The sequence below is a fragment of the Rhinopithecus bieti genome, unplaced genomic scaffold, assembly GCF_001698545.2.
Source record: "Rhinopithecus bieti isolate Rb0 unplaced genomic scaffold, ASM169854v2 scaffold_8220, whole genome shotgun sequence".
NCBI lineage: Eukaryota > Metazoa > Chordata > Mammalia > Primates > Cercopithecidae > Rhinopithecus > Rhinopithecus bieti.
In genome coordinates this window covers 4,551,984-4,564,931 of record NW_016806392.1, presented here as the reverse complement: position 1 = coordinate 4,564,931, position 12,948 = coordinate 4,551,984, and positions in this window count along the sequence as shown.

The window sequence follows — 12,948 nt, the reverse complement described above, 5'->3', positions numbered from 1 at the left end:
TAGTGGTACGATTTTACTGGTGAATTCTACCAAAGAGTCAAGGAACAAGTAATTTCAACAGTAAACAAAATCTTCTAGAGAAGCAATAAATGAAGACACACTCTTTGTTTTATGAAGCTAACGTGACCTTGATGCCCAAACATGACAAGCACAGAATACGGAAGGAAAATTGCATAACAAACTTTCTCATAATGTCAGATGAAACTACTCTATACCAAATATTAGCAAACTAAATCCAGCAGTACATAAAAGGATAAAACAGATGACTAAGTTACGTTTATGTCAGGCTTATTAAGGTGCTTTAATATTAGAAAATAAACTCACATAAATTAATACAATAACCCAATTTTTAAAAAATAAAGTTTGGAAAACCTTTCCTAAAATTAACATTAATTCATATTAAAAAAAGAAACTTGGCAAACTAAGCATAGAAACAATCTTTTTTTTTTTTTTAACCAGATAAAAGGTGGTACAAACAAGGTACAGTGAACATCACACTTAATGGTAAATCATTATAGGCAATCTCTTTAAGATTCGGAACAAGAAAAGTGAGCTATCATTATTTCTGTTTGACATTTTACTGGGTTCCTAGCTATTAAAGAAAAGAAGAGAAAAAAATAAGGTTCAGGAAAGAAAAGTGATAACTCTTAATTATCACTTAAATAGTAAATTTTAATTAATTCATTAGTGTGCAAATGGAATGCTTAATCTTTCACTGTCCAAGATTTTACACAAAAAGAATGGGTTCTCATGTATGCTTCTGACACTAGCAGTTGTACCACGATGAAATAGTGATAAGTGATGAATAACACCAGGTTGTGGGATTCTCTGTTCTCTTTTATTCCCTGTAACCATTGCAGCCTGACTTTGCTGCACCATTATTTATTATGAGGCACTCAACAGGTTGCTGGAGGAAATTCATAAATCAGACCATAAAAGTAACATAATAAAGACAAAAGAGGAAATCTTGCACGTAAAAGGTTAACAGAGGAGGTTTTCTTGTTGTTTGCTGTTACAGGTTGAGAATCTCCTATATGAAATTCTTGGGACCAAGAAGTGTTTCAGATTTCAGATTTCTTTTTGGATTACTGGTCGAGCATCCCCAATCCAAATATCTGAAATTAAAAATGATCCTATGAACATTTCCTTTGAGCATCACGTCAGTGCTCAAAAGTTTAAAATTCTGGAGTGCATTTCAAGTTTGGGATACTCAACCTGTATTTGTTTGCTTGTTTGTTTGCTGTACTTGGGAATTCTTGAATGTCTTAGAAAACATTGAAGTACAAGGAAGTTTATAAAATCTTTAAAAATCATCAATTATTTCATAAACCACAGAAACTGCCTCTTTGCTAATCTGCCCAATTTCAATATCCATGTTAGGATGTTAGAAAGATTCTCAACCTCTAAAATGACAATAAGTTTCCAGCCAGAATTCGGGTTTCCAGGGTCTAATAAATAAAAAAATTGGCTGTAAGTACAACCAACTATGTAGCCTTTCATATTTTCTGAATGTGTAGCTATGATTATTTTAACATGTATGGTATTCAGTATCCAAATCTATTCACTTGCTTATTCAACAAATATAGACTGAATGCTTCCTATGTGCCCTAGAAACATAGGTGTGAATAAAACAGACAAAAATCCTTGTCTTCATAGAGCTTACTTCTTGATTAGGGAGACAGACAGTAACAAAATAAAAGAACAACATAGAAAATATCCGCTGCAAACAAGTTCTGTGAATGAAAATGAGATGGGGAGTAGGGAGGACTGAGGATGGTGTGGAATTTAAACTTTTGAAGGTGTTTTCGGAAAAAGTTTCACTAACAAGATCAAATCTGAGCAAAGACCTAAAGAAGAATTTAAGTCGTGCATTTCAGAAAACAGTCAAAATCAGAAAAACTAGATACCAGTCAGTCATGCAAAGTTAACAATGTAACTGTGCTTTTGACACCTCTGTAATTCAATAATTTGTGCCTCTAAAGTATTTAAATTGAAATTGTTGTACCCACTGACCCTCTCAGCCATAACAGCTGTAGCACAGATCAAGGGGAAGGTCTTGGGACCAGAAACAGGACATGGGGTGAGACTGGTAGACTGTATAGTACAATCAGGGTTGGGGGGTGGGTAAGGTGTACTAAAATTGAAACTATGCTCATTACTAGATCTTGTCTTGGACTGAAGATGCTTTATGCATCTCCTTCAGCTTTTTGACAGCAAACTGCTATTAGAATATATTAAAAAAAAGATTTAAGAGACCAAAAAGGCAGAAGCTAATACTGAAGTCTTAATGTCTATGCATGGACACTCCTGTGTACATGTTTTCATTCACTGGCTTCAGTTATTCAGGCTCTTTCTATGAAAAAAACTCTCTTAGTTTGGATTTTCCTTCAGAAGATATTGAGACATGGATTCAAGTGCAAGTAATTTATTAGGGCAATGATTCCAGGAAAGTTCAGAAGGGAAATGGGGAAAGAGACAAAAGGTAGGTAGCCAATAGAGGGTTATGGAACAAGTTCCCACTAAGTCTATTGGAGCTTAATTCCACTGGGGAATTCTGGGAGCCAATGTGGGACATATCCTCAGAGTTATCCACCAACCTTTGCTGAAGGATGCCTAGAGGGGCATTCATTTCCAAGCACACTTGGTCACCCGACACTCAAGGGGAATGATCTTGACTAAAGAAAGTACTCACACAAATAGTTGCAGCTGCTGGAATTTGGATGTCAGATAGTGGGTCCAGAAATGTGCTGAGGGAATATGTGTACAAACAGCAACTGATAAATTGTTTAAGAGAAAAGACTCTAGGATTAAAATATTATTGGTCACCCTAATTCTTTAACTGATAATCTAATAAGTATGAGAGGAGTAAACATTATGCACAAGGCACTGAGTTTTATTTATTTATTATAAATTATTTTATTTTATTTTATTTTATTTTATTTTATTTTATTTATTTTTGAGACGGAGTCTCACTCTGTCGCCAGGCTGAAGTGCAGGGGCACAATCTCGGCTCACTACAACCTCTGCCTCCCGAGGTTCAGGCCATTTTCCTGCCTCAGTCTCCTGAGTAGCCGGGACTACAGGCGACTGCCACCACGCCCAGTTAATTTTTTCTATTTTTAGTAGAGACAGGTTTCACAGTGTTAGCCAGGATAGTCCTGATCTCCTGACCTCGTGATCTGCCCGCCTCGGCCTCCCAAAGTGCTGGGATTACAGGCGTGAGCCACTGGGCCGGGCCTATTTTATTTGTTTTTTTTTTAAGTTCTGGGGACATGTGCAGGATGTGTGGGTTTGTTAAATAGGTAATCATGTGCCATGGTGGTTTGCTGCACCTATCAACCCATCACCTAGGTATTAAGCCCAGCATGCATTATCTCTTTTCCCTAATGCTCTCACCCACCCTGCCCTCCCCTGACAGACCTCAGTGAGTGTTGTTCCCCTCCCTGTGTCCATGTGTTCTCATTGTTCAACTCCCACTTAAAAGTGAGAATATGCGTCCTTTGGTTTTCTCTTCCTGCATTAGTTTCCTGGGGATAATGACTTCCAGCTTTATCCATGTCCCTGCAAAGGACATGATCTTGTTCCTTTTTATGGCTGCATAGTAGTCCATGGTATATATGCACCACATTTTCTTTATCCAGTCTATCATTGATGTGCATTTGGGTTGATTCCATGTCTTTGCTATTTGGAATAGTGCTGCAATGAACACACACATGCATGTTTCCTTATAATAGAATGATTTATATTCCTTTGGGTATATACCCCAGTAACGGGATTGCTGGGTCAGATGGTATTTTTGGTTCTAAATCTTTGAGGAATCACCACACTGTCCTCCACAGTCGTTGAACTAATTTAAATTCCCACCAACAGTGTTAGTTTTATAATGAGACTAAGAAGAGTTGGCCCCAGTACTCACTGCAATACTGCATATTGGGAAGGCAGACACATAAATGATCTCAGAAATAAATAATTGCAACTGGTGGGTGCTAAATAGAGTAAGACACTAAGAGGATGTATTATAATGTGGCCTCTAGCCTTAGAGAATCAAGGAAAGTAGTCATACAAAGTAATTTGTGGAGAGAGATAGGATAAGGAGTTCATTAAGTAATGGGAGAAGGGGTTAATGAGATAACGACAAAGAGTAATTTCTATCTATACCCAGCAAATGGAAAAGAACAAGGCATTAATTTTGACAAATAGTAAAAATATAACACAGTTTTGTTTGGTTTGTTCATTCACCTTTTAACAGTGATGAAGAATTCCTCTTATCTAATTCCAATGGTCACCTAAAAATCCTATACCTGCATATAATTATCCACCTGTCACCTTCAGCAGACCAGCAGAAAGCAAACACAGACACTGTCTTTCTCAGCGTCTGCCTTTCTTGCCAACAACATGCATCTTTGAAGCATCACTTCCTCTACTTGCCTGGGACAATCCTTCCCATTTCTGCTCCTCTACCATTCCCTCAATCTACTAGTATCATTGACATCCTATCTTCCACCAGTACAGTCTTCATCATTATTTCCCTGGCAATCTTTGAACAGGCTCACTTATTTGACCTATGACATCTTTGTTTAAAAGTTGAGACTCCTGGCAGTTTCCCAAACATCTACTCACTCCGCTTTTTCCCTTAAACCATACCGGGTCTTTCTGAAAACGGAGAGAGAAATGTGGTGTACTCTTTGCAAATGACAACCTTTAACCTCAAACGACTCCTCAGAAAACTGTCTTAATATAACGTGAAAGATAAAAGGCATAAACATTCAGTTTCTTACTAAATGTAAGATCATTTGAGGCACTACCACCACATTGCCCTAATAATCTCTGTATTAGGGTCTGTTGTTAATTGAGTCCTCTATATATTTCAGTTGATAAAACACCATATAAATTCCTCATATTTAGGGATATGTGCGTTCCATCTTTCATTCAGCAGCAAATTCCCCCAGGCATCTGGGAGTAAACCTAGTAATTTAAATTTCATTTAATTGTTTTGAATGAAAAATAGTTGTTACTATAAATGTTTGATAAATCTACCAGAAGTGCTTTTAGTATTTGGATGAGTATTGTATCTGATTTGTTAAAATATTACTGGTATACATATACAATGGAATGCTAGTCAGCCATAAAAAGAATGAAATTCTATGGTAACATGAATGAGTTTAGAGGACATTTTGTTAAGTGAAACAAGCCAAGTGCAGAAAGACCAACACCACATAATACCACTCATTTGTGGAAGCTAAGCAAGCTGATCTCATAGATCTACAGAATAGTGGTGATCAGAGGCTGGGGAGGCTATGGGAGAGAGAGGGATGAAAAAAGATATGTCAATGGGTACAACATTACAGTTAGATAGGAGGAATAAGTTCTGGTGTTCTATTGCACAGTAGGGTGACTATAGTAAATAATATCATAGTGTATATTTCAAAATAACTAGAAGAGAGGATTCTGAATCTTCTTGCCACAAATAAATGACAAATATTTAAGGTAATGGATTTGCTAAATACCCTGATTTGATAATTACACAATATGTACACGTATCAAAACATCACACTGTTCCCCATAAATGTGTACAATTATTCTGTGTCAATTAAAAATAAAAAATTTAAATAAAATGATGACAAATATAAATGACAAATGTTACTGAGAACTCTGATTCTTGAGCAGTCATTACATCAATTTTTAATGTCCTATTTTAATGACTATAGTTCATGTATCATACAATTATTGTTTGTTAGACTTTTGTCTATTAATAACAATATATGATCAATAATGCAACTTCTCTTTTATATATCATCTTTGAGTTTTAATATCAAAGAGGTAAAAAACTACTCAGCAGCATTCTGACAATTTTTAACTACTAATTTGTTAGTTTTGCTTGTATTTTTAAGGTATACTAGTAAAATTGACTCTCAACAATGCTGTATATTTTAACTTAAGATTTGCCATAGTGATCAATATAAAGCAGAAAAATTAGTGAATATGAAAATGTCCAGGGCATAAATGGGCTTTTTTTTTTCTTCGTCTTCAAGAGATTCAGAAATTGTGGCAGAAAAATAAATGGAATATATAACACTAAAATCTGGGGATCACTCTCCTTTGTAAAGTGGCTGCCTACCCAACACCTGGATAAATCTTACCTGAGAAGCAGTTAGCAAAGGCATGCAGATAATTGATCCAGTCCCTTAAATTACAAGAAGTAGAGACCCACCTTGCCATTGCTTATAACTTTGAATGATCTAAGTCATCAAAGCACTCAGCCCCTTATCTCACAAGGGACTAACATCCAGAATATACAAGGAACTCAAACAACTCGACAAAATAAATAAATACATAAATAAATAAGCCCATTAAAAAGTGGGCTAATGACATGAACAGACATTTCTCAAAAGGAGATATACAAATGACCAAAAGTTATATGAAAAGTGCTCAACATCACTGAACATTGGAGAAATGCAAATCAAAACCACAGTGAGATATCATTTTACCCCAATTAGAATGGCTTACTATTAGAAAGACCAAAAGTAACAGATGTTGGTGAAGACAGGGAGGAAAGGGAACTCTTACACACTGTTGGTGGGAATGTCAATTAGTACAACCACTATGGAAAACAGTATGAAAATTTCTCAAAAAACTAAAAATAGAACTACCATATGATCCAGCAATCCCACTATTGGGTATTTATCCAAAGGAAAATAAATCTGCATATCAAAGGAATACCTGCACTTGCATGTTTCTCACTGCACGGTTCACAATAGCAAAGATACGGAATCAACCTAGGTGTCTATCAACAGATGAATGGATAAAGAAAATGTGGTCATATGGAATACTATTTGGCCATAAAAATAATGAAATCATATTATTTGCAGCAACATAGATGGAACTGAAGGTTGTTAAGTGAAATGAGCCAGGCACAGAAAGACACATACCATATGTTCTCACTCATAGGTGAGAGCTAAAAAAATTGATTTCATAGATATATAGACTAAAATTGTAGATATTACAGGCTAAGAAGGGTGTTAGTGGGAGGGTGGGGGATAAAGAGAGGTTGGTTAGCGGGTACAAGCATACAGGTATATAGAACAAATTAGTCCCAGTATTTGATAGCAAACTAGGGTGACTATAGTTGGCAACAGCATATGGTATGTTTCCAAGTAGCTAGAAGAGAGGACTTGAAATGATACCAACACATAGTAATAATAAATACTCAAGGTGATGGATACCCCAAATATTCTGACTTGATCCTTAGACATTCTATGCATGTAGCAAATACTCACATGTACCCTACAAATAGGGAAAACATTTTATATCAATAAAAACACACTCTGCCTGCATTTGAATTCACCATCTCATTCAGGGCAGCTGTGAGCTGGTCTGGACATGCTATCTTTTCCCCTCAGTTTCATTCTCCAGCCCCCTCTACCCTGCACTGCATTCCAGGAGGCTGATCTGTATAGATTACATCAACTGATTCCCTTGTCTCCTGGCTTCAAGTTGAGTTTGACCAATAGGAGGCACCACTGGGAGACTGGAGGGCAAAAGAGGAGGTGGGAGTCCCTTGACTTGTGGGTCACCACAGGTTTGTTGCATCCCTTTGTAAAAAGCCACATTTTCTCTCATGTAGACTTCTTACACAGCTACAGGTACTCTCTCTGGATTCTGCTAACCATTTCCTCCATTTGTCCCTTTAGATCAAGGGGTGGCAATAACTCCCTGGTATTGCTAGCCCTTGTATACTCTACCCCTTATTGGTTGCCTTTAACCCTGACCATATTTCAGTAAAGAGTCATTTTATTAAATGATTCTTAATTAGCATGCTTCAGTATGCTATTTCTTTCTTGTCCAGACCCTGATCGAAACACTGCTGTTTCTGTCACACAAAGATTGAGGTCTCAGCCTTTGGTCCAATCCTGCAAGGAAGGGAAGGAAGTCTAATTAGGCAAGGAAGTCTAACGTATTCACTGCCATAGTCCATTACACAATGCTGCCTCCCATCTTGGGCATCACAGTACAAATTATTTACTTTTCATGTTATTATTGTAGGGATATATACTTCTCGAAGTGCTGATTGAAGCCATGACTGGCTACAGTTTATGACTGTGAACAGGTCACCATAAGCCTCCTGAGGTTCATTTATGAGCCTGTATTTTAAGATTGCAGATCTCTCTCATGTTGTTTGAACTCAAGAAGCATCCCACTCATCAACACCCATTTTCTCGGCATTTGTATTTCACCACCTTGTCAGCCCCATACTAAAAGAAAAGACGTGTTTGTCAAGGTAACACTGATATCCAAAAATGAAGAGATTTTAGGCAGCAAATTAATATTCACTGTCCATACTCAGTTAAATTTCTTACAATTACTTAACACTACATATGGTACTTAAGAATAAGCCTTGATAAGAGAAGTTCCCTAATCCTTCCCACATAGGCCAGAAGAGAAAGATATTAAAAACTTTAGTGAGTGAATTAAGATAAATATTAATACAGGCACACCTCATTTTATTTCACTTTGCTTTATTGTGCCTTGCAGTTACTGCACTTTTCACAGATTGAAGGTTTGTGGCAGTGCTGCATTAAGTAAGTCTATAGTACCACTTTTCCAATAGCATGCACTCACTTCCTGTCTCTGTGTCACTTGTTGGTAATTCTAGCAATACTTCAAGCATTTCTATTATTATTATATCTACAGGGGTGATCTGTCATCAGTGATCTTTGATGTTACTGTTGTGATTGTTTTGAGGCACCATGAACCGTGCCTATATAAGACAGCGGACTTAATTGAAAATTTGTGTTTGTGTTCTGACTGCTCCACTAACTGGCTATTCTCTCATCTCTTTCCCTCTACTCAGGCCTTCCTATTTTCTAAAACACAACAATATTGAAATTTGGCCAGTTGATAACCCTACATTGTCCTCTAAGTGTTTACGTAGTAGGAAGGATCACTCATCTGTCATGTTATATCAAAAACTAGAAAAAATTAAACTTGGTGAGGAAAGATTGTCAAAACTGAGATAACTAGACCTCATGGCCAAATAGTTAGACAACTTGTGAATGCAAATAAAACATTCCTGAAGGAAATTAAAATCACTGCTTTAGTGAACACATGAATCATAAGGAAGCAAAAACAGCCTTATTGCTAATCTGGAGAATGTTTTAGTGGTCTTGATAGAAGATTAAACCAACCACAGCATTCCCTTAAGCCAAGGCCTAATCCAGAGCAAAGCTCTAATTCTCTTCAATTATATGAAGGCTGAGAGAGGTAAATAAACTGCAGAAGAAAAGTTAAAGCTGGCAGAGGGTTGGTTCATGAGGTTTAAGGAAAGAAGCTATCTCCATAACATAAAAGTGCAAGGTGAAGCACCAAGTGCTGATGGAGAAGCTGCAGCATGTTATCCAAAAGATAGAGCTAAGATAATTGATGAAAGTGGCTACACTAAGCAACAGATTTTCAATGTAGATGAAACAGCCTTCTAGTTAAAGAAGATGCCATTTAGGACTTTCATAGCTATAAAGGAAAATCCAATGCCTGTCTTCAAAGCTTCAAAGGACAGGCTGACTCTCTTGTCAGGGTCTAAAGCAGCTGGTTACTTCAAGTTGAACCCAGTGTTCATTTGAAATTCCTAAAATCCTAGAGCCCTTAAGAATTATGCCAAATTAACTCTGCCTGTGCTCTATAAATGGAACACTAAAGTCTTAATGATAGCACATCTGCTTAGAGTATGATTTACTAATATTTTAAGTCCCCTGTTGAGATCTACTACTACAAAAAAGAGATTCCTTCAAAATATTACTGCTCATTGACAATGCACCTAGTCACTCAAGAGCTCTGATGGAAATATACAAAAATGTTAATGTTTTTCTGCCTACTGACACAATATTTATTCTATAGTCCATGGATCAATGAGTAATTTCAACTTTCAATCTTATTATCGAGGAAATACATTTCATAAGGTTATACCTGCCATAGATTGTGATTTCTCTGATACATCCAAGCAAAGTAAATTAAAAACCTTTTGGAAAGGACTCACCATTCTAGATGCCATTAAGAACATTTGTGGCTGGGTGTGGTGGCTCACGCCTGTAATCCCAGCACTTTGGGAGGCCGAGGTGGGCGGATTGCAATGTCAGGAGATTGAGACCATCCTAGCTAACACGGTGAAACCCCGTCTCTACTAAAAATACAAAAAAAAAAAAATTAGTTGGGCATGGTGGCAGGTGCTGTAGGTGCAGCTACTCGGGAGGCTGAGGCAAGAGAATGGCATGAACCAGGGAGGCAGAGCTTGCAGTGAGTTGAGATGGCGCCACTGCACTCCAGTGTGGATGACAGAGCAAGCCTCCATCTCAAAAAAAATGAAATAAAAAATAAAATAAAATAAAGAACGTTTGTGATTCATTGAAGGAGGTGAAAATGTCAATATAAACAGGAGTTCGGAAAGTTAATTACAACCATCATGGATGGCTTGAAGGAATTCAAGACTTTGATGGAAAAATTAAGTGCAGATGAGGCAGAAATTGCAAGAGACCTAGAATTAGAAGTTGTATTATTCCTTTCTCACTCTGCTGTAAAGAACTACTTGAGACTGCGTAATTCATGAAGAAAATATATTTAACTGAGTTACAGTTCCACAAGCTGTGCAGAATGCATGGCTGGGAGGCCTCAGGAAACTGATAATCATGGTGGAAGGCGAAGGGGAAGCAGGCACATCTTACCATGGCAGAGCAGGAGAAAGAGAGAGAGCATGGGGATAAGTGCCACACACTTTTAAAACATCAGATCTCATGAGAACTCACTGTCATGAGAGGAGAGCATAGGGGAAATCTTCCCATATGATCCAACCACTTCCTACCAAGTTCTTCCCCCAACATTGAGAATCACAATTCAACATGAGATTTGGGTGGGGACACAGAGCCAAACCACATCATTGCTCCTCTGGTGCCTCAAAAATCTCATGTCCTTCTCACATTTCAAAATCAATCATACCTTCCCAACAGTCCCCCAAAGTCTTAACTCATTCCAGCATTAACTCAAAAGTCCAAGTCCAAAGTCTCATTTGAGACAAGGTAAGTCCCTTCTGCCTATTACCCGTAAAATCAAAAACAAGTTAGTTACATCCAAGATGCAATGGGGGTACAGGCATTGGATAAATGCTTCCATTCTAAAATGGAGAAATCAGCCAACAGAAAGGGGCTAAAGGCCCCATGCAAGTCTGAAACCCAGCAGGGTAATCATTAAATCTTAAAGTTCCAAAACAATCTCCTTGGATTCCATGTCTTATATCCAGGGCATTCTGATGCAAGGAGTAGGATCCCTAGTCCTTGGGCAGCTCTGCCCCTGTGACTCTGCAAGGTAGAGCCCCCTTGGCTGCTTTCATGGGCTAGCATTCAGTGCCTGTGGATTATTCATGCACCTGGTGCAAGCTGTTTGTGAATCTACCATTCTGGGGCCTGAAGGATGGTGTCCCTCTTCTCACAGCTCCACTAGCTGGGGCCTCAGTGGCGACTATGTGTGTGGGTTCCAACCCCACCTTTCCTCTGCATACTACCATAGTAGAGGTTCTCCATGAGGCTCTGCCCCTGCAGCAGACATTTGCCTGGACATTCAGACAATTCTATACATCCTCTGAAATCTAGGCAGAGCACTTCCCAAATCTCAACTCTTGCCTTCTGCACACCTGCAGGCCCATCACCATGTGGAAGCTACCAAGGCTTGGGGCTTGCACCCTCTGAGGTCATGGCCTGAGACAAACCTTGGCCTCTTTTAGTCACAGCTGTAGCTTGTGCAGCTGGGATGCAAGGCACCATGTCCTGAGGCTTCATAGAGCAGCTGAGCCCTGGGCCTGGCCCATGAAACCATTTTTCCCTCCTAGGCCTCTAGGCCTGTGGTGGGAGGGGCTACTATGAAGGTCTCTGAAATGCCCTGGGAACAGTTTTCTCATTGTCTTGGCTATTAACATTTGGCTTCTCTTTACCTATGCAAATTTCTGCAGCAGGCTTGACTTTCTCCCCAGAAAATGGGTTTTTCTTTTCGGCCACATGGCTGAGCTGCAAATTTTCCAAGCTTTTATGCTCTGCTTCTTTTCTAGATGTAAATTCCAGTTTCAAATGATATGTTTGTTCACACATATGAGCATACACTTTCAGAAACAGCCAAGTCACATGCTGCTTAGAAATTTCTTCTATCAGATACCCTAAATCATCTCTCTCAAGTTCAAAGTTCCACAGATTTCTAGGGCAGGGGCACAATGCCACCAATCTCTTTGCTAAAGTGTAACAAGAGTGACCTTTACTCCAGTTCTCAATAAGTTATTCATCCCCATCAGAGACCACCTCAACCTGAACCACATTGCCCATATCACTATCAGCATTTTGGTCAAAACCATTCAACAAGTCTCTAGGAAGTTCCAAACTTTCCCACATATTTCTGTCTTTTGAACAGTCCAAATTGTTCCAACGTCCGCCAGTTACCCAGTTTCAAAGTCACTTCCACATTTTCAGGTGTCTTTATAGCCATGCCCCACTTTCCTGGTACCAATTTTCTGCACTAGCCTATTTTCATACTGCTATGAAGAACTACCCGAGACTGGGTAATTCATGAAGAGAAGAGATTTAATTCTCCACAGGCCGTACAGAAAGCATGGCTGGGAGGCCTCAGGAAACTAACAATCATGATGGAAAGCAAAGGAGAAGCAGGCACGTTTTACCATGATGGAGCAGGATATAGAGAAAAAGCATGGGGGAAGGGGCCACATATCTTAAAACCATCACATTTCATGAGAGCTCACTATCATGATAGAACAGCACGGGAGAAATCTGCCCCCACGATCCAGCCACCTCCCACCAGTTCCCTCCCTCAACACCGGGAATCACAATTCGACGTGAGATTTGGGTGGGAACACAGAGCCAGACTGTATCTGAAGTGGAGCCTGAAGATGTGGCTGAATTGCTG